The sequence below is a fragment of the Anomaloglossus baeobatrachus genome, chromosome 1 (assembly GCF_048569485.1).
Source record: "Anomaloglossus baeobatrachus isolate aAnoBae1 chromosome 1, aAnoBae1.hap1, whole genome shotgun sequence".
Taxonomy (NCBI): domain Eukaryota; kingdom Metazoa; phylum Chordata; class Amphibia; order Anura; family Aromobatidae; genus Anomaloglossus; species Anomaloglossus baeobatrachus.
Window position 1 is genome coordinate 462,141,876 of NC_134353.1, and position 11,411 is coordinate 462,153,286.

Here is an 11,411-nt window from a genome sequence, read left to right on the forward strand (position 1 = left end):
TAGACGGGGGGGGGGAGGACCCAATGAATGCCACATAGACAGGGGGGGGGGGGGAGGACCCAATGAACGCCACATAGACGGGGGGAGGGGGACCTTCCATAAGCCACATAAACGGGGGGGAACCTGATATACGCCGCATAACGGGGGGGGGGGGTCTTCCATAAGCCACATAGAGGGGGGAGGGGGGATCTTCCATAAGCCACATAATCGGGGGGACATTCCGTACGTCACATAGACGGGGGGAACATGATGTACGCCACATAACGGGGGGAGGATCTTCCATAAGCCACATAGACGGGCGGGGGGGGACCTGATGAACGCCACATAGACGGGGGGAGGGGGGATCTTCCATAAGCCACATAGACGGGGGGGGAGGACCCAATGAACGCCACATGGACGGGGGGGGGGGGGATCTTCCATAAGCCACATAAATGGGGGGAACCTGATATACGCCACATAACGGACGATCTTCCATAAGCCACATAGAGGGGGGAGGGGGCATCTTCCATAAGCCACATAGACGGGGGGGGACCTGATGTATACACCACACAACACAGACGGGGGGAGGACCTGACGTACACTACTCAGCACACACATGACGGCCTGATGTACCGTACACAAATATACCACACTATGAAATTGACATACCAGGTCCCTGCTAATGTACAGCACTCCTTCCCTTTAGAGCCCTGCCGTGCGCCCAAACAGTGGTCTGCTGCCACATATGAGGTATCAGCATACTCAGGACAAATTGCCCAACAAATTTTGCAGTCTATTTTATCCTGTTACCCCTGTAAAATTTAAAAAATTGAGCCAAAAATAACATTTTTTGTGGAAAAACAGTATTTTTTTGTTTTTACGGCTCAATGTATGAAGCACGTGAGGGTTCAAAGTGCTCATTACCCATCTAGATTTATGCCATGGGGGTATAGTTTCCAAAATGAGGCCACTTGTGGGGGAGATCCATTGTTTAGGCACCTCAGGGGGTCTCCAAACACAACATGGCATCCACTAACTATTCCAGACAATTTTACGTTTGAAAAGTCAAATGACGCTCCTTGCCTTCTGAGCCCCGCTGTGCGCCCAAACAATTGATTACCACCACATATGAGATATCGGTGTACTCAGGAGAAATTGCACCATACATTTTATGGTGCAATTTTTCCTGATACCCTTGTAAAAAAAAAAGCTATCTGGTAGAAGTAACAATTTTGTGTTAATTTTTTTTTTTTTATTTTCACGGCTCAACGTTATTAACTTTTGTGAAGCCCCCAGAGGTTCAAAGTGCTCACTAAACATCTAGATAAATTCCCTGAGGGGTCTAGTTTCCAAAATGGGGTCACTTGTGGGGGAGCTCCATTGTTTAGGCACCTCAGGGGGTCTCCAAACACAACATGGCATCCACTAACTATTCCAGACAATTTTGCGTTTGAAAAGTCAAATGACGCTCCTTGCCTTCTGAGCCCCGCTTTGCGCCCAAACAATTGATTACCACCACATATGAGATATCTGTGTACTCAGGAGAAATTGCACCATACATTTTATTGTGCAATTTTTCCTGATACCCTTGTAAAAAAAAAAGCTATCTGGTAGAAGTAACAATTTTGTGGTAATTTTTTTTTTTTTTATTTTCACGGCTCAACGTTATTAACTTTTGTGAAGCCCCCAGAGGTTCAAAGTGCTCACTAAACATCTAGATAAATTCCCTGAGGGGTCTAGTTTCCAAAATGGGGTCACTTGTGGGGGAGCTCCATTGTTTAGGCACCTCAGGGGGTCTCCAAACACAACATGGCATCCACTAACTATTCCAGACAATTTTGCGTTTGAAAAGTCAAATGACGCTTCTTGCCTTCTGAGCCCTGCCGTGCGCCCAAACAATTGATTTCCACCACATAAAAGATATCGGTGTACTCAGGAGAACACGCACAATTAATTTTATGGAGCATTTTTTCCTGATACCCTTGTGAAAATGCTAAATTTTATGGCTAAAGTAACATTTTTGTGTAAAAAAGTTAAATTTTCATTTTTTCTTTCTACATTGATTTGGTTGCTGTGAAGCTCCTAAAGGGTTAATAAACTTCTTGGATGTGGTTTTGAGCAGAGTGAGGGGTGCAGATTTTAGAATGGGGTCACTTTTGGGTATTTTCTGTCACCTAGGCCTCTCAAAGTCACTCCAAATGTGATGTGGTACCTAAAAAAATTTTTTTTGTAAATTTTGTTGGAAAAATGAAAAATTGCTGATGAACTTTGAACCCTTCTAACTTCCTAACGAAATTTTTTTTTTTTCCGAAAATTGCGCTGATGTAAAGCAGACATGTTGGAAATGTTATTTAGTAACTATTTTGTGTGACATATCTCTCACATTTATGGGCATAAAATTTCAAATTTTGAAAATTGCAAAATTTTCAAAATTTTCGCCAAATTTTCGAAATTTTCACAAATAAACGCAAAACATATCGGCCTAAATTTACCACTGACATAAAGTATAATATGTCACGAAAAAACAATGTCAGAATCGCCAGGATCCGTTGAAGTGTTCCAGAGTTATAACCTGTCAAAGTGACACTGGTCAAAATTGCAAAAAATGGCCGGGTCTTTAAGGTGAAAACAGGCTGGGGGCTGAAGGGGTTAAACCCCAGTGCCTGAGCAATGGTGTGTCACACCGCTCTGATTCCTGGAGGCACTAACATCTAAGGTAAATGGTCTATCTCTGCAATGGGCTGTCTAACATGTTCTGATGTGCTGATTTTATATAGACAGGGGGGATTCCTGCTGGGAAGTAGCTTCTCTTATTATATATTATTAAGCTTATGGATTAAATGGCTTATGGATTTTTCTTTTGACTTTGTTATTGATCTTGTCATAATAGGCTATCATGCTTCCATGAAAAAATCTCCTGATGAACTCCGTCTTGCATTTGTATGGAGTGAAACGCGTCGAGATGAGATGAGATATGATGAGTTCCTGAAAAGATGAAATAAAATCATAAGGACTCAGTATAAAGAATATGATGGGCAAGAATTGATGAGATCCTGTAAAGATGAAATGCAATCATGAGATCTTGTAAAGATGAAATGAAATCACATGGACTTTGTTGAATGAAAGACTTGTCGGACGGTCTCTAGGCACTTGGGAGACAGATTTGGAGATAAGTTAAAGAATCCTATTTTTTGAATTTGCTTCTCTTCACCAAATTAATCTGTGAAATCTATATGTGCCCATGGTGGTCTGTACCACATGTAGAGACGCCCTGATTATCTTGAAAGGGATAGAGAAGGGACATTTAAGGGTGAGCCGCCGAGGAATGGGGGCATCGTTTAATTAAGGATGTGCTCCATTGATAGGCAGGGATAGTGTCCTGAGGGGAAAATTAAGGACAGAATATAGCCCCACCCACTTTCTCAAATATTGATGTAATCTAGGGTGGAAGTGCTGTTAGGCATTCACTCAAAACCTCTCTATTCATTCTCAACAAAGTGGTTTGAGACTATCTATTGTCATCTTTTATATGTGTTACTGCTAACTATATGTGTCGGTGTTGGTATTATGTTTGTTCTGGTCAAAGGACCCTTTTTTAATATATTCAAATAAAGCTAATAATTTTTTAAACAAATTTTCTTTGTATTCAAAGTGGATAGGTATTTTTCTGACATGATATTGATTTGAGATACCTCTAAAAAACTAGTTTCTGAGATTTTTTTTCCTTCTCACAGTAAGTACAGGCGGCGACCTCCGCCCGATGCTTCTCTCTGGCGGACATCTCTGCGAACAGCTGCTGCTGGTGCCTCTCCCAGTATGGGGCATGGATCTCAGGTTCTGCCTCCTCCAGGGGAACCGGAAGCATTCGGATTCCCGCGGCCCCGGCAGCTACCAGGAGGCCGCGCTGCAGTGGGACCAGCATGTTGGTGGTTCCTCCTCTGCAGTGGTGTCAAGATGAACCGGCTGTTCCGCAGCCGGGGTAGCAGTGGCCGGGTGCTCCTTCCACCCACCCACACCTAATGACCTCTGCAGGGTAAAAGCAAGATATTCGCCCTGCAGGCCAGTAACAGGCAGCTTCTTGTAGCTGGAGTGACAAGGAACCATGGAGGAGATTATACAGTCAGAGAGCGTAAAGCTGGAAATACACATTAGTTCACTGTGAACAATCTTCGGCTGACATAGCTATATATTCCAACATGCTCGATATAGGTGGGTTTGGCTGAGAGTTATCTAATATGTATTGGTGCCTTAAAGGGAATCTGTCAGAAGGTTTTTGCCACCTCATCTGAGAGCAGTATGATGAAGACAAGGAGATTCTGATTCCAACCGTGTATCACATAGATTACTGGGTGCAGCTGTTCTGACACAACCTGAATTTTTAGCTTTATTAATGTAGCTAAGCCCAGGAGCTGTCTCTGCCAACACTGGGCTCTCAATAGAGATTGTATATTGACTGTGAGGTGTCAATCTCAGGAGAGGGTGTGACGGACTGCCCTGCACATGCCAGCCAGACCTAGCAATGATAGCCACCAGGTGATAAAGCCTTTAGTTTAAGAAAATAACAGCACAGAGCCTGATAAGAGAGGCATTGTAGATTTTCTTTTAACCCCTACAGCATGCTAACCAGCTTTTATAGCAAAAACCTGCCAACAGATTCCCTTTAAATAATGTTATTTGAAATGCTTGGGACAAGGAAAAATCATGGCCAAATACATGAGAAGAAAACTCTGAGAATGATCTGGTCCTGGACATAAAACACATATGGTGGCATACATTGTGGAATAGCAGAGGTTTGAATTGGACTAGACCCATAATGCAATATGGATCACCACTGAACTATTACACCATGGTCCATTAGCCTTTAACCAGGCCCGGCCGGTCAGAACTAGATAATACTAGCAAAACCCACTAATAACAAACTAAATAGTGAAACTGGACAGCTGACACTGCTTCATTGCAGTTTTCATTATTTACGTGTTCAATAGTGATGTGAAGAATGACAATCTATATAAAAATCTGAGGCAGCCTGGGAACATTCTGTGCTTTTACTGTTATTTACTAAATGCTGTCATTCATGGCCTATTTTTTTCTTAACCTTTCCATTTTAGATGTAGGGGTATTGTGCTAGCAGACAGTCGATCTATTCATTGCTTCTTGCTGCTGTCATCCCACCATAAAGCTCTATTACATATGCCACATATGACACTTGATGGATGGAGCTCTGTTCATACTATTTCTTAATAAGAAGAGATACTCGTCTGTAAAAAAAATATTTTTTAGTTTGTATTTCTTATTCATTTTACAGGGGGCTTTATTTTTTACATTAACTTTTTTTTATTGGAAAATACATCATTATAATAACATCTCATATGGAAAATGTATCCATCACAAGCTGTTCAGTTTATCCTCTGATTCTACGCATATTTGCTATTAGGGTAACGTACAGTGCCATGCAAAGGTTTGGGCACCCCTGATCAAAATTACTTATTGTGAACAGTTAATCAAGTTGAAAATGAAATGATCTCTAAAAGACATCAAATTGAAGATGACACTTTTTCTTTGTAATTCAGGCACCTTTTTTTATCTTTTACATTTTAAAATTGACAAAAAAGGACAATGTGCCGATGCAAAGGATTATGCACCCTTGGAGATTTATGTGCTCAGATAAATTTGACCAAGATTTCAGACCTTATTTAGCCTGATTGGGTATTAGCTTGTTCACTATCATCATTAGGAAAGGCCAGGCGATGCAAATTTCACAGCTTTATAAAAACACAGCCTCCTCTAAGCTTGTGGCAAAAGCCAGCAGCCAAGGGTTCTTCTAGGCAGCTGCCTAGCACTCTGAAAATGAAAATGGTGGATGCCCACAAAGAAGGAGAAGGCTACAAGAAGACAGGAAAGCATGTACATGTATGGTGTAAGACAGAAGCAGATTTATAGAATGGGCTCACCGATGTATTTTGCCCCATACACAACAGGTAATGGCTGTGACTTACAACCAGGAGCTGCCTCTAACAACTATGGGTGTAGCAAAGTGCTGCCCACAATTGTTAACCTGGTAAATGTCACTGTTAAACTCGGATAGTGGCATTAAACAGTGAAGCAGCATAGGGGAGCGTCATTCTATGCAACCATTGGCACGCCCGTGATCATCAGGCACCGATGGATAACTATGACAGTGGGGGGGCCTACTAAAGACCTCCATGTATGCATTTTGGAGCTCCCGTGTAACCTCGCAGAGTGTGATTTTTATTATATACAGCAATGCTATGGTATTATTGTATATGTCATCAGATGATAACAGGTTCATGTCCCCTCAGAGGATTATTAAGAACAGTGAAAAGTGAAAAAAGTTTTAAAAAATACAACATAAAACTTCAAATCAACCCCCCTATTTCCCCTAAAAAGATAATAAAAAAATATACATATTTGGTATTGTCGTGTTTAGAAATGTCAGTTCTGATTCAAAAACACAGTAAACAGAAAAAATTTACAGAAAACAAAATTTACCTTTTTTTGCCTCTGCAGTACAAAAAAATGCTGTGACAAGCAATTAAAATATCATATGTATCCCACAGAGGTATCAATAAAAGTGTTGTCACACCCCACAAAAAATAAGCCATTATATGGCTCCATCGATCGAAAAATGAAAACGCTGTGGGTCTCAGAAAATGACGACACAACCCTGCCCCCCCCCAAAAAAAATTCACACTTGTTTTTTTTCACAACTAAAATATTAAATAAAATTCGACATGTTGGTTTTAACATAATTGTACTCATGAGGAGAATTACATTGCAAGGTATTTTTTCTTTTTTTTTTACCAGATAATTTATGTTGTACAAACAATTCCCAAAAAGCAATGTCAGAATTGCATTTTTTCCCAATTTCATCTCACTTGGAATTTGTTTCCTGCTTCCTAGTACATTTTGTGGCAAAATTAATGGTGTCTTTCAAAAGTAGAAGTTGTCCCACAAAAACAAGCCCTCATATGGTTATATGGACAGAAAAATAAAAAATTATGGCTTGTGAAAGAAGAAAAGTAAAAATTCAGAGATCAAAACTGGAAAATGTCCTTATCATGAAAGGGTTAATTTACATTAGTTAACTCATTCCTAGTATTACTTTGCCATACACAGACATATATTGATATCTGCCAACATCAAGTACAACTCTGAACACCATGCATACACTACAGTTCAAATGTTTGGGGTTACCCAGACAATTTTTTCTTTTCCATGAAAAAATGAGTTGCATAATGAATAGAAAATTTAGTCCAGACATTGACGAGGTTTGAAATAATGATTTTTACTTGAAATAATAATTTTGTCCTTCAAACTCTGCTTTCGTCACAGAATGCTCCTTTGCAGCAATTCCAGCTTTGCAGACCTTTGGCATTCTAGCTGTTAATTTGCGGAGGTAATCTGGAGATATTTCACCCCATGCTTCCCCCCCTCCCACAAGTTGGATTGGCTTGATGGGCACTTTTTGTGTACCATACGGTCAAGCTGCTCCCACAACAGCTCAATAGGGTTGAGATCTGGTGACTGGGCTATCCACTCCATTACAGATAGAATACCAGCTGCCTGCTTCTTCCCTAAATAGTTCATGAAAAATTTGTTGGTGTGCTTTGGGTCATTGTCCTGTTATAGGATGAAATTGGCTCCAATCAGGCGCTGTCCACAGGCTATGGCATGGCGCTACAAAATGGAGTGATAGCCTTCCTTATTCAAAATCCCTTTTACATTGTACAAATCTCCCACTTTACTAGCACCAAAGCAACCCCAGACCATCACATTACTGCCACCATGCTTGACAGATGGCGTCAGGCACTCTTCCAGCATCTTTCAGTTGTTTTGCGTCTCACAAATGTTCTTCTGTGTGATCCAGACACCTCAAACTTCTATTCGTCTGTCCATAACGCTTTTTTCCAATCTTCTTCTGTCCAATGTCTGTGTTCTTTTGACCATATTAATCTTTTTCTTTTTTTAGCCAGTCTCAGATATGGCTTTTTGTTTGCCACTCTGCCCTGAAGGCCAGCATCTCGGAGTCGAATTTTCACTGTAGATGTTGACACTGGCGTTTTGTGGGTACTATTTAAAGAAGCTGCCAGTTGAGGATTTCTGAGGTGTCGATTTCTCAAATTAGAGACTCTAATATAATTCACTGCATCTCTGCCTACGCCTACCAGAGCTACCGTATTGTTCGGACTATAAGACGCACTTCCCCCTCCACAAATGTTGAGGGAAAGTGGGGTGTGTGTCTTATAGTCTGAATGTAGGGCATGGCTGCGGGGAATGCTGGTGCTGCGGTGAAGCGGGTCATCAGCGGCATGCGCAGTCTGTAGCAGCGCCTGCCGTGACCACGTGGGCCCGCTCATTTCATATGCATGCATCCTCCCGCCCATCATCTCTCAGCGTTGAATCCGGGCGGGATGATGGGCAGGGGATGCACGCATAATTAACAGCCGGCCCGCGTGATCACCCCTGGCAACTACAGTCTAGAGTGATCATGTGTGGCTATATTCACTGCCCTCTGCGCATCATCATCATCAGCGCGGGGGGCAGTGAATAAGCACGGTATACTCACCGTTTCCTGCAGCATCGTGATGTCCTCCTGTCTGCTGGCCTGCTGGTCTGTGTAGAGAGAGGTGAGCACAGTGATGACGTGATTCCTGTGCGCAAGGCTCCACACACATCAGCGGGCCAGCAGACAGGAGGACATCGTGATGCTGCAGGGAACGGTGACCGGCTCCACACAGGACAGCTGCGCTGCTGATGGCACATACAGGAAGACGAGTGTTGCTGCTGGAGTGAAGAAAGGTGAGTATAACTGTTTATTTTTTGTGTGCCAGAGGATGCAGGCCGTATACAACGATGGGGGTATTTATCAGGATGGGGATATATATCAGGATGGGGGTATATAGCGGGATGGGGGTATATAGCGGGATGGGTGTATATAGCAGGATGGGTGTATATAGCAGGATGGGGGTATATAGCAAGATGGGGGTATATAGCAGGATGGGGGTATATAGCAGGATGGGGGTATATAGCAGGGTGGGGGTATTTAGCAGGAAGGGGTATTTATCAGGATGAGGCTATACCAGGATGAGGGACATAAATACAAGGATGGGGATCATATACAAGGCAGGAGGATCACTACCAGGATGGAGTACCTTAGTAGAGAATTTGGGGACATTACCCCCATAACAGTGTCAGAAGCAGATCCTTGCCCCATAACAGTGTGTCATGACCATACTTTTTGCTTAAAATTTTAGTTTCCTATTTTCCTCCTCTAAAACCAGGGTGCATCCTATAGTCCAGTGCGTCTTATAGTCCAAAAAATACGGTAACTCTCCACAGTGTGTAGAATGGCATAATAGGGGATCAGGATGGGACATTGCTAGTGTGTGTGTGTGTGTGTGTGTGTGTGTAGAATTACACAATAAGGGCCAAGATGGGACATTGCTAGTGTGTGTAGAATGGCGCAATAGGGGACCAGGATGGGACATTGCAAGCATGTGTGTGTAGAATGGCACAATAGGGGACCAGGATGGGACATTACTTGTGTGTGTGTGTATGTGTGTGTGTGTGTGTGTGTGTGTGTGTGTGTGGAGAATGGCATAAGAGAGGACCAGGATTGGGCACTGCTACATGAAGAGAACCTGCACGGGCACTTTAGTACAAGGGGCAAGGATGGGCACATTACTACAGGATGGGACACACTACTACAGGTTGGGGACATTACTATAAGATGGGGACAAGCATGGGCACAGTACTCCAGAATGGGGACCAGGAAGATTACTTAAAGAAGGGGAACAGGATGAGGCACATTGCTAAAAGATTTTGGCAAAATTATTAAATGGTGCTAATTGAAAAACTATATTACTTACGAGAAAGGGATACAATGTAAACAAAAAAAATAAATAAGGCATGAATATTATAATAATATTTAAACTAAAAAGTGCACATTTGTTACAGTAAACAAGTAAAAACAGTGACCCAAAGGTGTTGAGAAAATAAATATGCTACCAATAAAAATGTCACTTTGTAATGCAATCAATGCGGCCCCCCTTTATTTTATTTTTCTATGTGCGGCCAATACACCCTGCAGAATTTGAGACCCCTGATCTAGAACTTTTACTTCCATTAGAGTGGAGCTCATGTACAACTTAACCAGTGATCCATTAACTCTTTCAGTAGCTGTGAGCGCTGAACTTTGTCTGGCAGCTCCAAAGAGAATGAATGGAGCTGCAGTCAGACATCCGACCTGCTTCTGAATTTTATAATGGGGATAAAAGTGCTCTGTCTGGGATAACAGTTCCTTATTCTTGCGATCGTTGCAGTTTCCAATCGTCAGATTCCATCAATTAATAAGTTATCACCTATGGTGCGGATCATGTAAATCGGTGATAACTTGTTTTCACCAAAGAACCCCTTTAATGCGAAATACCATACTTGTATATTGCTGTTATTTTGTGCGCACAGTACAGCACATCGCAGGAGCCACCTGTGTTTTACAGTCGATGCTCTACAATAACGAGGATAGCGGCTAATAAGTATTTGCATGTAGCAGTAGGGTGGGCCCCTAGAGTCAGTTTCCCCTGTGGGCCCCAGACATCCCAGTCCGACCCTACATGTACAGGTGTGTCTAAGCTCTTCATTGGTACTGTAAATCGTACAGAGGCACATTGCATATATATGTAAGTATGTGTAATGTGTGTAAATATAGACATATACTTCTTTTGCGTCTCCCTGTCACATTCCAGCAGTGAAGAAGGAGCTGTGGGGAACAAAGGACAAAAAAATATTCCATGCTTGAGCTGCTCTCGGACTCCCTCCTGATTCCTCTCCTGTCTTCTCAACAGAATTGCTTGGATCTAGTTACAACAACTAGTAAAAAGCCCATGGTGCTGTACCTTAAAGCAACTGAGGAAGAAGAGAAGAAGAGGGAAGTGGTGCTAAGAGTTCTTAAGAACCACATCTTCCACTCAGTCCACATCTCTACTTGACTGCAACCATGTCAATTGTCTTGTCTGTCTCTCTTTTCCCCTCAGAACAACCAAGATGACAATTCACTTGAACATACAGTGGAACCTTACTTAACGAGTAACCCAATTAGCGAGAATTTTGCTGAACGAGCAAAGTTTCCTGTAAATTTGTAACTCAGTTTACGAGAAAGCTTTACTGTACGAGCAAAATACTCACCGCACACACTTCCGGTTCCGTCCATCCACCATGCCCTAACCCTCTCTTGCAGTCCGCACAAACACACACAAGCACGCACAAACACACATACAGTATTATGCTCACCTTACCTTCCGTTCCATCGCCAGCCTCATGATTCTTGTAGTTCGCTGGAACATCGCGACGAGGGAGGAATCCTCGCGGCGAACTGCAAGATCCAGGAGGCCGGCGATGGAACAGAAGGTAAG